The following is a 15,151-nucleotide window of genomic DNA, read 5'->3' as shown; positions in this document are numbered from 1 at the left end:
TATTGTAACAATTGAGGGCTTGTCCAGGATCTGTTCCATTTTTGAGCTTAAGTGCTTGCTTAATTATTAATCCGATTTGGAAAAGGGCAATTCCTAATTCGTTTGTTTGATTGGCTTGTTGGTGGTATTCGGCAACAATGAATACTGACAACTTTCTGTCATTGCCAGACCCGAAGTTATTAGCGAAGGTGAAAAAGAGTGATGTATCTGAGATTGCTAGCAGGTTGGAACTTAAGGGTATTTCGAAGACTACCACAAAGCCTGTAATTCAGAGAAAAATTACATCACACTATGCAGAGTCAGGTGATTTTGATGAAGCGGTGTTAGATATGTTTCCCAGAGGTAACCTGACAATGCAATTGCAAATCGAACAAATGAAGTTACAGCAATTAAAGCATTAGAAATGCTTAGAATGGAAGCTGAGTTAAAACAGAAACGATTGGAAGTTGACTTGCAACTAAATTGGTTAGATGCTGCAAATAAATAGAGGGAATTTGAAGAAAGAAGCAAATAAAAAGATGGAATTTGAACTTGCGATGGCAAAATTAAAGTCTGAGAATCAGTCCTTTGGTTCTGGGAAACAGTTATATTAGCTCCTCCATTAAGTAGATAAATATTTCCAACATTTCAAAACCGTTGCTCAGATTTTAGAGTGGCCAAGAAAAATGGCCAGAGATATTACAGAGTGTAATTAAAGGCAAGGGACAAGAAGTTTATATAGCTTTAACTGCTGAGCAAGCACTTGATTATGATATTGTGAAGAAGCATATACTGAAAGCATATGAACTGGTTCCAGAAGCTTATAGAGAAGGATTCTGAAATTTGAAGAAATTCTTGGAAAAAACTTATATGGAATTTGCCTAAGATAAAGCTGTGTGTTTTGAGAGATGGATTTCCTCTAAAAATGTGAATGGAGAGTATAATAAATTGAAAGAGTTGATTTTAATGGAGGAATTTAAAAGGAGCATCTCTGTTGAAGTAAGAACATACTTAAATGAGAGGGACACTGCTACATTGCAGGAGTCTGCTAAATTAGCTGATGAGTATACTTTAATCCACAAGAATAAATTCCTTCAGGGTAGAACTTTTAAAAGGAAAAATAGCACAGAGAGTCAGGGTAAACCAGAGATTAAATCAGAAGTTAGTGAGAAAGGTCAGGATGAAGGAAAACATGTGAAGGAAAGACAGTTTGGTCCCATTTGTAATTATTGTAAGAAACTTGGTCACTTAATAGCTAACTGTTTCCAACTGAAGAATGAAGCAGTCCCAGATGCTTGTGTGCAGCATACTGACACCTGTAAATCCACATGAAGCTTTGCCAGAGTCTGACCAAGTTAAAAGGGGATATGATCATTTTATAACCAAAGGGTTTATATCCTTGAAAGAGGGATCCACTCCAGTGCCAATAAAACTCCTTAGGGATACTGGAGCTTCTCGATCACTGATGTTAGACAGTATGTTAATGTGATGAGTCTGACACAGGTGAGGTAAACTATATACGAGGTGTTGGGAGTGCCCTTATGCCTGTACATTTGCATAGAGTAAATTTAAGGTCAGGGTGAGTTACAGGACTCGTTAAAGTAGGACTACAACTCAGCTTACCTGTGAATGATGTTTTTCTATTGTTGGGGAATGAGTTAGCAGATGGACAAGTCTTTCCTGAAGTGCACTTGAAGATAAAGTCAGAGGAACCACAGATGGATTCTAACACAGATTCCTCCATGTTGTAACTCGAGCTATGGCTAACAAGCTTGATGTACAGGATGAAGTTGTTACCCATGACTGTTCAACTCGGGATTCGAATTTTGAGGATATGTCAGAAACTTTCTTACCTTCATTGTTTGATCAAGATTCTTGGAGTAAGTCTGACCATGGAGATTTGTCTCTTCCTTGGAAGGAGATGATAGCACAGCAGAGTAGAGACTGAGATTATTGAATTAAAGGAACAAGCTCTCCCGGATAGTGAAATTGATAAGGTGCCAGTAGAATATTATTTTGAGAAAGGAGTGAGGAGGAAGTGGAGATCACCTACAATTCCTGCAAGTGATGAATGGAAGGTTGTTCACCAGGTAGTTGATCCTAAAGTTTATCAGAATAAGATTTTAACTTTAACTTACAGTGTGCACTTGGGTGGACATCAAGGGGTGAAGAAAACTGAACAAGGTTTTTGAACAGTTTTACTGGCCTGGTTTGAGAAAAGATGTGGCGAGATTTTGCAGAACATGTCATACTTGCCAAATTGTGGTTAAACCTAATCAAGTTACTCCAGTGGCCCCACTGTAACCTATTCCCACATTTGGTGAACTGTTTTCTAAAATTATTATAGATTGCGTAGGCCTATTGTCAAAAACTAAAACTGGCCATCTATATTTATTGACCATAATGTGCACTGCGTCTAGGTTTCCAGAGGCAAAACCACTTAGGAATATAACAGCTAAAATTGTAATAAAGACTCTTATAAAATTCTTTACTTATTTTGGGTTGCCTAAGGAAATACAATCTGATCAAGGTAGTAATTTTATGTTTGGATTGTTTCAACAGATAGTTTATAAACTGGGAGCCAAGCAGATTACCTCATCTGCATACCATCCAGAATCGCAAGGAGCCTTAGAGAGGTTTTATTCTACCCTCAAGACTATGATTAGGACGTATTGTGTAGAAAATGAAAATGATTAGGATGAAGACATACACTTACTTCTATTTGTAGTATGGGAGTCAGTACAGGTATCATTAGGTTTTGGTCCATTTGAACTTGTATTAGGGCATAGAGTTGGAGGACCTTTGGCCTTATTAAAAGAACAATGGATTAATAAAGAGGTACACACTAATTTGGTGGATTATGTTTTAAAATTTAAGGGTAGATTACATAAAGCTTGTAGCTTGGCCAGGGAAAATTTAAAACTGGCTCAGGAGAAAATGAAAACCTAATATGATAAAGAAGCTAGGATGAGGTTATTTAAGCCTGGAGATAAGGAGTTGGTTCTTTTCCCGGTGTAAACGACTCCTTTGCAAGCTAAATTTCACGGTCCTTAGGAAATTATGCCTAAAGTTAATTATGTGGATTATGTGATTAAAAACACCAGATAGAAGACAGCCAATCCAGCTTTGCCATATAAATATGGTAAAACCATATTATGAGAAACAGTCTGCTACTATGACCGTTGTGGTCAATAATAACGAATCTGAACTCACTAGGAACTTAATGTATGATCCATCTGAAACTCATTCTAAACCCAGTATTATTTCTGCCCGATTACCAAACTCAATTCTGGAAAATATTGATGAGAAATTAGCTCATTTACAGCCAGAGCAGAAGCAGTGGATGAAGCAATTAATTCTTAAATATAGGGATTTATTTCCAGACGTTCCTATAAGAACCATAGTAGCTTCACATGATGTAGATGTTGGAGATGCCTATATTGATGATTTAGTTACAGGAAATGATACTTGGGAAGCACATATTACTGCGGTGGAGAAACTATCTGAAAGGCTTTCAAAAGCTAACTTAAATATTAACTTAGCTGAAAGTGAATTTGGTCATGCCACTGCGACTATCCTTGGTTATGTTGTAGGACTGGGCCTGGTTAAGGAAAATGGTTAAGGAAATAAATCAAGCTCCAATTTAGCAACAAAGGTTTGATGTTACAGGAGTATATTATACTTTGATAACTCATATTAAAGGCAAAGGTAATGTGATTGCTGACTGTTTATCTAGATGTTGAATGTACAATGTAATTTTTTATGGAGTAGTATTTTAACATCTGTAACACTCCTACTGTAAATTAGTTTGGAAGGTGCTATATACTATGTATATTGTGTATGTTGTAGATTATATATATGTTTTTTTTGTAAATAGTTGTTAAAATTTTGCTCTTGACAGATTAAAATTTTTTTGGGAGGGAGGTGTTACATACCTCGTCAGTATCTGGTGAGCGTGACGTAATGGTCTTGTGATGGTGAGGTGAAGTATTTTCCCGCCAGTGAGGTCACATGATGTAATTTTACCACCAGTGAGGTCATGTGATGGCCTGTTCCAACAGGTATAAAACGGGGAAAGCCTGCTGTGATGCAGGAGTTTTGTTGGGACGTTGTTTAAGTCCTCCGTTACTCCGTTGTGCTGCGTATTTTGTTTCATGACACAGATTTGTTTTAAATTGGAGTTTTAATTCTTACTGTAAGGTACATTGTCATTGTGCCAGCAGTTTTGAAAATCACTGCCAGTTACGTTTGATGTAACTTCAATTTAATTTTTAAGTCTGAGTATTGGAGAGAGAAGATTTACCGAAGTACGGAAACCCGAAGAATCGAGTAAAGTTGGTGTCGTCGGCGGTTTAATACAGGGTCGTCCTTATTGGATCTTTATTCCGGAAATAGTAACCTGCATCTGAGATAGCCCCTACATTGTAAGAGCAGAAAGGGTTGGACGCAGTGTTATTCACCAAGGGAAAGGTCAGTTCCTTCAAGCCATTTTTATTTCCTTCATCGTGAATCCTTCGGGCAAGGCATATTTTGGCTGGGATCAGCAGTATCGTCACGTTGTCCAGGAATTCATTACTTAAGGGAAGTCTCTCCTAATTGACTGTATAAATCATTCGGACTTTCGCATTTATCACTTTAAGAACTGTGTTTGCATTTATCGCTTTAAGAACTGTTCGAATTGCCGTATAACAGTTAACTTCTGGTTAAGTTAATCATTTGTTTACTTTTCATTTTTATTGAGCAGAGTTTAAATAAATGTTTATTTGTTTATAAGAAAAACCTGTCTCAACTCTATATACACTGTTGCCATATCGTAACAGGAGGATCTAACAACAATAATATCTGAAACCAGAATGAGAGTTATGATTGTGGGAGCAGGAAAGAGAACCACTATACATAACATAATTAATTCAACGATTGATGCTAAATAAATTTCTGCAGTGCAGTACATCAAGGAATGACATCAAGCTAAAAAACTGTAGAAAAGATACACATTTTAAACCATAAGCACAAGATACTGAAAATATGAAATGTGATTTAAAAAGGTCAATCTAACATATTTTGCTCGACTTCCAATAGATTAATTTATTTGGCCTTTGTCACTGCAATAAGACTTTGTTTAAAATAGCTAATTCCATGTTAGAATAAGTTAAAATAACTATATGTGGACTGTGGTTTTGTATTTAATGAGACAAATTCACAATCAAAATAACTGAAAATGGCATGATTCTTTGTTCATTTAAATTGAAATAAAATCAGTTGTGTGTTCCAAAGAGTATAAATAACCATACAGTAAAATTGAATATTTTGGCTGTAAATGCAAATTCCATTACTGCTAGAGATTTGTGATCCATTTTCCCAGTGCCCTAAAAACACCAGAACCAAATTCCCAAGCCCAGTATTTCTGGCAAGCTAGTAGAAGCCGTGTTCAACTGTGAGTATGATTGAATGCTATGTCACTACACTTTGGAGGTTACTATATTGGCAGTTACATGCTAATTATGGCATAAAAAGAATATTTCAATCAAGAGATTCAAAAAATTTTTATTAGAAGTTCAATCAACGTACCCAAGGTTTTTCGTATAATGCACGATTATTGCACATTTCTAGTATCAAATATTTCAAATGGGATGCAATTAACTACCCATGACTTAGCTACGCATCCAAAGTTAAAATTAAATCTGTTTCATTCTTAAGTAAGAAACACAAGGGTTACATGGAAATAACGTTTTTCATCCGAATATCTAGTTGTCTTTGAAGAACGGCTTTTCTGAATGCCTTTTGCAAGTTAACTTAATATTTAAAACAACCCACAAAAACTTATTTATCACCCCAAACACTACCAAATATGCTTCAGAAAATGTAATTTACATAAAACTATCATCAGCACTAATTTAAATATTTTAAGTTAGATTTTCAAAGTTTTTCTTTTAAAGTTCCTGCAAAATATTAATTTACCTTTGCAAAATAAAGAAAAACATTTGTCATCTTTCTGTGAAATTTTTAAGTCTGGATTTTAAAGATTTTAAAAATATATTTTGCAGAAATTGTTCAATAATGTTAGTTGAATGACAGTAAACATGAAAAACATTTTGACAAAGGCATGTTTAATTTAAATTTGTTTCGTAAGGGAATAAACCTTTATGAAAATGGATCCGTTAACATTGTAATCTACAGAATTTTTAATTTGAAAATGGACAGCTTCACCCAGCAAAACTGAACTGACAAAACATCGCTTATGTACACCAATGTGCTTATCAGAAAAATGTGCCTGTAATTTTTAGAAAACCCAATTGTGAAAGTTGTATTTAAAATCCTGAAAAGCATGGTTTTTGACTCCAGAAACAAAGCAATTTTCTCTTTTGAAGTCAACTTGCACAAATTCACAAGATTTATTAAACAAAAGCTATCCATTTAAAACAACTTCACAAATGGAATCCAGCTATTACCTTTAAAACAAACTTTATATTCAGAAGACAATGTTACTATTAAAATTTAAAAGATAATTAATCTTTTTCCCTCCTCTAAAAATGTACCTTATTATATCCATACAGCATTCGTCTAAAGGAATGACAGCAAAGCCAAGTTTCTCCTTACTCATGCAGTACATTCCAACAAGGGAGAAAATAATTACTTAAGAGCTTTCTATGACAATTGCTGGCAGCCAGACACCCAAACAGCCATCCCTATATAACAGCGTTTGAATGGCAAGGACTTCACGTCTCAATGATCATGGTCTGGCCCAATCAGGAGCCAGCCTCCAAACTGCCAGAGCTCAGCGAATGGTCTGTGTCCCAGCACCGCACATGACTAAATTTGCTCCTGTCCATCATTTGGGTCATATATAGTTCAATTCAGTGAAGCAGACAGGGGCTGTAAGGAAATCTGGAGCTGATCAATGCCTTGTCTGGGAGGCTCACAAGCTGCTGATATATGCTAGCAAAATTCATGCCTTAACTCTACCTCGGGCCACAGTACAAGCCAGCTGACAACAATAATTCCATTTTTTTTTAAAACTTAGTTTCAATTGTGGGGAAGTCGTCTTCCTTCCTACAGTAATTGCAACAATTTTGACAAAGATCCAACATTCTGCCTGACGTAATGCAAGTTGCTCCGAGAGTGATCTCCCTCTCTGTTGGGTAAGATTTTTATTTGTTGTTACTAACCAGAGGTAAAAAGGATGCAAAAGGTTATGCTGAGGACGTGGGTTTTAAAATTATTTTGGTCGAATACTGTTGCTGTATCTGAAGTCCTGTTTCAGCACGTGCTCTTTTGTTCTGAGCTAAAGGACTCTTCGTACCACTTTTGGAAAAAATATGCACATGGAATGGATTAAGAATCATGATTTATTACTATGAAAATTGTTAAAGTTTTCTGCTTTCAAATTATAACTTTTAAAGAGTTTGCTACAGATACTTAATTTATCGCATAAGCCTAGTGCTGTTTCTAACTCTTTATCTTCAAGTAACTAAACACTATTACTGCCTAAGGGTCTAGTGAAACAAATATAGACAGAGAGGAACTCAGCCAGACATGGACAAAGGCATAAGCCAAAACCAGACAGTCCAGGTCGCTCAATAGGCCATCAGTGGACGAGACAGGTCAGCCAGCTGCTGTGCAGAAAAAAATGGATGTGTGAGGTGCTCATGCATGAGCTTGACTTGCCTTGGGAAAAAAGATTACTAGTTTCATTTACTTGTACTTCAAGAAATACGTTTTTATTGCTTAAAAATATATTTAAACTCAGAATGTAGTTAATACAGGAACACTGAAAATAGTGATAGTTTTTTTTCCCGCGGGGAGTGAAAAGGAATGTGTTGAGTGACAGGAAATACTCCATGCTTTTTTTTCTAAGTCGCGCCTGCTTTTGTCTAAAAGCTTTTAATCCGCACACTGCTACTCACAAAAGCTGTCTGAGTTTGAGACAAAAAAGGGAACATAAAAGATATGTCAAGCTTCTGCTGAGATATACATCGTAAAGCATAAAGAAAATTATACCAAAGTTCTTTTTTTAAACATTGCTATACTGGCAATTTTTCTATAATTATTCTAGGTGTACAAAAATATTCATACACACATTAAGTAGTAAACATAAATTACAAAAAATTGGATGTAGATTATCTTATAATTTAAAATTAAAGATTCTCAGAAGTGAAAAATAATAACATGAGCCTAGAGAAGCAAAAATTTTCTTCTTCAAGCCAATATTGCATAGGAACAAAAGCTGAATGTTTGGGATACAGGACATTATTTTGGAATGACTCTGAGCACACATTAATGTTAATAATGTTAATATTTGAAACAGTAAAGTCATTCAAGCACGCATTATTATTTTAAAGTCTATCAGTAATTGCCTTGAAGTAATGGTGAATTTGAAACTAAATTTTTCATCAAGCCAAAGGGTTATTTAATATTTTGTTCTATGACTAAAATATGAAGAATATTAATTTTACAGTTTTTAAAGAAACCCAAATTAAAACAACTTCAACTGAGAATTGGGAAACAGTAAAAGCACTATCTATAAACATACTACAGTGTTTTATAACAGAAATGGGAATAGTTTCAAAATATTAGAACTGTCCATCAATAGAAATTTATCATCCTGTTACTGTTTAATCAAAATGACAACATAATTCTCAATTTTTACTACAGCTGCTTAAAAGGCGAAATTATTAATAGACTACAAATTACTTTAGGTATTGAGTCAGTTTCCTACTATTTTTAGCAGCTGTTTTAGCTGTCCTAAAAATTTGCTGAATTGTTATCAGATCAATAATAAAATTCTTAATAGGTTTTGGAAATAAAAGTTGGAATGATTGTTTTTCACAAGCACTGGTAGAGGCAAATCTTAATTTGTTAAGAAGTTTTTAAATTGCTTAGAGTTTTAATTGGTAATCTATGCTATCAAACACAGCACATAATGATTCCTTCTCCATCTTTCTCTACATCTTGTACATCTGAAAACTGTTAATCACATCTTTTGTTTTGTGTGTGTAAAAGTTAGATGTACATTAAATATCCAAATGCTTACACACAATACTAATAAAGTTTTAGATTGAGCAGTCCTAAACAGTTAAATAAGAAATTCTATCAAGGTGCCATAAATTGACCAGATTTATTTGCTGGACTGCCCCAGACCCTTCCATGACTCTGACTCCTTACCTGGATTTGAATACAAACCAGACAGCAATTCGCCAGATCCAGCCACCATTTGATTTGGTGGACAAAGGCGATTTGTTAGCACACAATTACAAGCACAGGAACACAAAAGTTGAAACAGGTTACCAAGCACATGCAGAGGGGTCTGTAACGAACAGGAAATGATCGTCTTTGATACATTAGTGTCAGCTCTCCAGTCACTAAAAAGTACAACTATGCTATATTTGCTTCAGGAGACCAGATTTTTTACCATTATAAAAATTATTATGGGCATAAAATTAAGGAGTCCAAAGGAAAACTTAATATATTTAAGGAAGAGTGATTGAAAATAAAGGAACACCACTATACCAACTTCCAGCTTGGCTGGTGGTTTTTTAAACTCCAAAGTTAAAAAACTTTTCAATCCCTCCTGCTACAATTTTCTCACCAGCCTCATGCTGCAGTAAGGTTCTACCAGTAGCAGCAGCTCTCTGGCACCAAACTCGTCATCCTACATGAGTTGCAACTGATATTCTACAACAGGGTCATCAGAGTTAAGCCTATTGCTATTCTCATCCAACATCTAGATTAGTTTACTAAAGGATGAGGTATCATCATTTATGCGCAGATTCAAGAGGGATTGTTATTTTAATAGCAAACAAGATTAAGAAGTGATTTAAGGAGTGTTCAAAATTATAAGAGGTTTTAATTGGGTAAATAGAGAAAAATATTGCAATTAGCAGATTTGTTAAGCAGTTGTTCACTAAGCTAAGCCAAGTGAAATGAAGAACATTTTTTTTCCGTAACAAATTGATCTGTTCAGTAATCCTCTGCCCAAACAATTGGTAGAATCAAATGCAAAAGCAAACAGAGATACAGAAACACAAAAATTGCAGGGGAAGAGCCAGGATGTGAAGTTGATTGGATAGCTCAAAGAGTCAGCGTAATGGACAGCATGGCTTCCTCCTAAGATTTCACATTACCTACAGAAATTATTAGATAACATGACATCACTACAACCTTGCTCATAACTCAATACAAACTACAGATCAAATCATGATTTTTTTTTCGATTACACAAGGCAGCACAAAGAAGCAGTCCTAGAATTTAAAAAACATATCAATGTTTCAGTTAATTAAAAAGTCCATAATGGACTTTAAATAATGCCTTGATTTTAAGGAAAATCGTGCAATTGCTACCATAATCAGAACTTAGTTACTGACCAAATGGATCAGCAAATTCTGCACCTTCAGATTCGTAGTTAAATGTGAAATTCAGCTGACATCCGGGTTGTCCTGCTTTTCCAGAAACTTCACTTTTGCAGCAACTTCCTCAGTAACCAAATATTTAGATAGAGGAGACAAAGCTGCACAATTTATCCATTAATTATTTAACATCTATTAGACAGACAAATTGAGGATGAGGTATACGTTATCAAATTAATTTTTGCTTAAGTCTCTGACATTTAAGATAGACTTGTATGTTATTCCTTCTTATTAATTGGTGGACACAAAGTAGTTTTTATAACTTTTTTCATATCTCAATCTCGTCTTTCACTCTTTATTTTGTTACCAGCACATGACTGCACATTGAATTCAGTATTTTAACTTGCACTTCCTGATTTAGATTACGTTAAGTGCCAATCTTTACAAAGACTCCTGTACCTTATAAAGTGACCACTGAGTGTATGTTCATGGTCTTATGCTGCTGTAGCCCAGCCACTTCAAGGTTCAATATGTGTTCAGAGATGCTTTTCTGCGTGCCGCTGTTGTAACACATGGTTTGTTTGAGTTACTGTCATCTTCGTGTCAGCTTGAACCAGTCTGGCCACTCTCTTCTGACCTTCCTCATTAACAAGGTGTTTTCACCCACAGAACTGCAGCTCACTGGATTTTTTTTTTGTACTACTCCCTATAAAGTCTAGAGACTGTTGTGCATGAAAATACAAGGAGATCAGCAGTTTCTGAGATATTCAAACCACCCTGTTTGGCACCAACAATCATTCATTGTTCAAAGTCATTCAGATCACATTTGTTTCCCATTCTGATATTTGGTCTGAACAATAGACAGTAGGTGCAGGAGTAGGCCATTCGGCCCTTCTAGCCAGCACCACCATTCACTGTGATCATGGCTGATCATACACAATCAGTACCCCGTTCCTGCCCTCTCCCCATATCCCTTCACCCCACTATCTATAAGAGCTCTATCTAACTCTCTCTTGAATGCATCCAGAGACTTGGCCTCCAGTGCCTTCTGGGGCAGAGCATTCCACATACCTGCCACTCTCTGAGTGAAAAAGTTTTTCCGCATCACTGTTCTAAATGGCCTACCCCTTATTCTTAAACTGTGGCCTCTAGTTCTGGACTCACCCATCAGCAGGAACATGCTTCCTGCCTCCAGCATGTCCAATCCCTTAATAATCTTACATGTTTCAATCAGATCCCCTCTCATCCTTCTAAATTCCAGTGTATACAAGCCCAGTCACTCCAATCTTTCAACATATGACAGTCCCGCCATTCCGGGAATTAACCTTGTGAACCTATGCTGCAATCCCTCAATAGCAAGAATGTCTCAAATTTGGAGACCAAAACTGCACACAATACTCCAGGTGGGGTCTCACCAGGGCCCTGTGCAGCTGCAGAAGGACCTCTTTACTCCTACACTCAATTCCTCTTGCTTTCTTCACTGCCTGCTGTACCTGCAGGCTTGCTTTCATTGACTGATGTACAAGAACACCAAGATCTCATTGTACTTCCCCTTTTCCTAACTTGACTCCATTTAGATAGTAATCTGCCTTCCTGTTCTTGCCACCAAAGTGGATAACCTCACATTTATCCACATTAAACTGCATCTGCCATACATTTGCCCACTCACCCAACCTGTCCAAGTCACCCTGCATTCTCATAACATCCTCCTGACATTTCACACTGCCACCCAGCTTTGTGTCATCAGCAAATTTGCTAATGTTACTTTTAATCCCTTCATCTAAATCATTAATGTATATTGTAAACAGCTGCAGTCCCAGCACTGAACCTTGCGGTACCCCACTGGTCACAGCCTGCCATTCCAAAAGGGACCCATTAATCGCTACTCTTTGTTTCCTGTCAGCCATCCAATTTTCAATCCATGTCAGTACTTTGCCCCCAATACCATGTGCCCTAATTTTGCACACTAATCTCCTATGTGGGACTTTATCAAAAGCTTTCTGGAAGTCCAGGTACACTACATCCACTGGATCGCCCTCGTCCATTTTCATAGTTACATCCTCAAAAAACTCCAGAAGATTAGTCAAGCATGATTTTCCCTTCATAAATCCATGTTGACTTGAACTGATCCTTCTACTGCTATCCAAATGTGTCATAATTTCCTCTTTTATAATTGACTCCAGCATCTTTCCCACCACTGACGTCAGGCTAACCGGTCTATATTTCCCTGTTTTCTCTCTCCCTCCTTTCGTGAAAAGTGGGACAACATTAGCCACTCTCCAATCAGCAGGAAATGTTCCTGAATCTATAGAACACTGGAAAATGATTACCAATGCGTCCACGATTTCTAAAGTCACCTCTTTAAGTACCCTGGAATGCAGACCATCAGGTCCCGGGGACTTATCAGCCTTCAGACTCAACAGTCTATCCAACACCGTTTCTTGCCTAATATAAATTTCCTTCAGTTCATCCTTTACCCTAGTTCCTTTGGCCACTATTATTTCTGGGAGATTGTTTGTGTCTTCCCTAGTGAAGACAGATCCAAAGTACCTGTTCAACTCGTCTGCCATTTCCTTGTTCCCCATAATTAATACACCCGTTTCTGTCTTCAATGGCCCAATTTTGGTCTTAACTATTTTTTTGCTATTCACATACCTAAGGAAGCTTTTACTATCCTCCTTAATATTCTTGGCTAGTTTACCTTCGTACCTCATTTTTTCTTGGCGTATTGCCTTTTTTGTTATCTTCTGTTGCTCTTTAAAAGCTTCCCAGTCCTCCGGTTTCCCACTCATCTTTGCTATGTTATACTTCTTCTCTTTTATTTTTATACTGTCCTTTACTTTCCTCGTCAGCCAAGGCCGCCCCTTATTCCCATCAGGATCTTTCTTTCTCTTTGGAATGAACCAATCCTGCACCTTCTGCATTATTCCCAGAAATACCTGCCATTGTTGTTCCACTGTCTTCCCTGCTAGGGTATTGTTCCATTGAACTTTGGCCAGCTCCTCCCTCATTGCTCCATAGTTCCCTTTGTTCAACTGTAATACTGACACATCCAATTTTCCCTTCTCCTTCTCAAATTGTGGGTTAAAACATATCATATTATGGTCACTACCTCCTAATGGTTCCTTTACCTCGAGGTCCCTGATCAAATCCGGTTCATTGCACAACGCTAAATCTAGAATTGCCTTCTTCCTGGTAGGCTCCAGTACCAGCTGTTCTAAGAATCCATCTCGGAGGCACTCCACAAACTCCCTTTCTTGGGGTCCAGTACCATTCTGATTCTCCCAGTCTACCTGCATGTTGAAATCCCCCATGACAACTGTATCCTTACCTTTGCAACATGCCAATTTTAGCTCTTCATTCAACTTACACCCTACATCCAGACTGCTGTTTAGGGGCCTGTAGATAACTCCCATTAGAGTCTTTCTACTCTTAGAATTTCTCAGTTCTATCCATACTGACTCTACATCCCCTGATTCTATGTCCCCCCTCGCAAGGGACTGAATATCATTCCTCACCAGCAGAGCCACCCCACCCCCTCTGCCAGTCAGTCTGTCCTTTTGATAAGATGTATATCCTTGAACATTCATTTCCCAGGCCCTGCCCACTTGAAGCCATGTCTCTGTTAATCCCACAACATCGTACTTACCAATTTCCAACCGAGCCTCAAGCTCATCTACTTTATTCCTTATACCTTGTGCATTCATATATAATACTTTTAATTCGTTACTCCCCTCTCATTTCATATCAATTCCTATTTCTCTTGGCCATACTGTATGATCTCTTCTTGAGCTTTCTACTCCATTGATTCTGTTGTCCTTTTTAACTTTTCTTATTTTCACTTTCCCTTTAACTCCATCCTTATATTTCCAGTTCATCCCCTCCCCCCACTACTTAGTTTAAACACATCCATGTTGCAGTGGCAAACCTGTCTGCTAGAATGCTGGTCCCCTGTCTATTAAGATGCAACCCGTCCCTTTTGTACAATTCATCCCTACCCCAAAACAGATCCCAGTGGTCCAAGAATGTAAATCTTTACTTCCTGCACCAGTTCCTCAGCCACACATTCAGATCCATTATCTCCCTGTTCCTGCCCTCTCCAGCATGAGGAACTGGAAGCAAACCAGAGATAACCACCCTGGAAGTCCTGCTTTTCAGCCTTCTTCCAAGTTCTTTGAAGTCCTGCTGCAGAATGTCCTTCCTCTTCTTCCCGATGTCATTTGTGCCGACATGCACTACCACTTCCGGCTGTTCACCTTCACCCTTGAGGATTCCCTGCAATTGGTCCGTGATATCCTGGATCCTTGCACCAGGGAGGCAACACACCATCCTTAAATCTCGCCTGTTGCTACAGAAACCCCTTTCAATACCTCTTACTATGGAGCCCCCTGCTACCACGGCTCTTCCTGATGTCTGACTCCTCAGCTCTGCTTCTGCACCAATTTTCGGCTCGCAGACCTGTCCGCCTCTCAGACTGGCAGTATCTTCTGACCTGACAACTTCCAAGAGGGTGAACCTGTTTACAAGAGGTACATCCCCTAGGGTCTCCTGTACTTCAAGCATCCCTTCCTTCCTCATCGTCACCCACTTTCTCTCTTCCGGTATCCTCGGTGTAACAACCTCACTGTAGGTCCTGTCCAGAAAACTCTCATTTTCGCGGATAAACCTGAACAACAACTGAACCTCAACTACGTCTGCATGTTTTTATGAAATGAGTTGCTGCCACAAGATTTGTTGATTAGATTTTGCAGTAACAAGCAGGTGTACCTAATAAACTAGCCACCAAATCTATTTCTGTAATTATAAAAGCCAATGATTAGCAAACTTAG

General features: G+C 37.6%; 1 protein-coding gene across 4 annotated transcripts in view; it reads right to left on the bottom strand.

The window, feature by feature from the left end:
- Positions 1–15,151, bottom strand: part of LOC132407433 (nuclear receptor subfamily 6 group A member 1-like) — a 297,024-nt gene that overhangs the window by 188,236 nt on the left and 93,637 nt on the right. Inside the window, exon 1 of one of the 4 annotated variants that reach the window (XM_059993927.1) lies at positions 6,516–6,592. The exons of the other annotated variants lie outside the window; for them this stretch is intronic. The gene's annotated coding sequence lies outside the window, so the exon portion shown is untranslated. Of the gene's footprint in view, positions 1–6,515; positions 6,593–15,151 lie in introns of those variants that run through there. 4 annotated transcript variants of the gene reach the window in all.

This window comes from Hypanus sabinus, chromosome 18 (genome assembly GCF_030144855.1).
Source record: "Hypanus sabinus isolate sHypSab1 chromosome 18, sHypSab1.hap1, whole genome shotgun sequence".
Lineage (NCBI taxonomy): Eukaryota > Metazoa > Chordata > Chondrichthyes > Myliobatiformes > Dasyatidae > Hypanus > Hypanus sabinus.
This window is presented reverse-complemented; position numbering and strand designations above follow the sequence as displayed.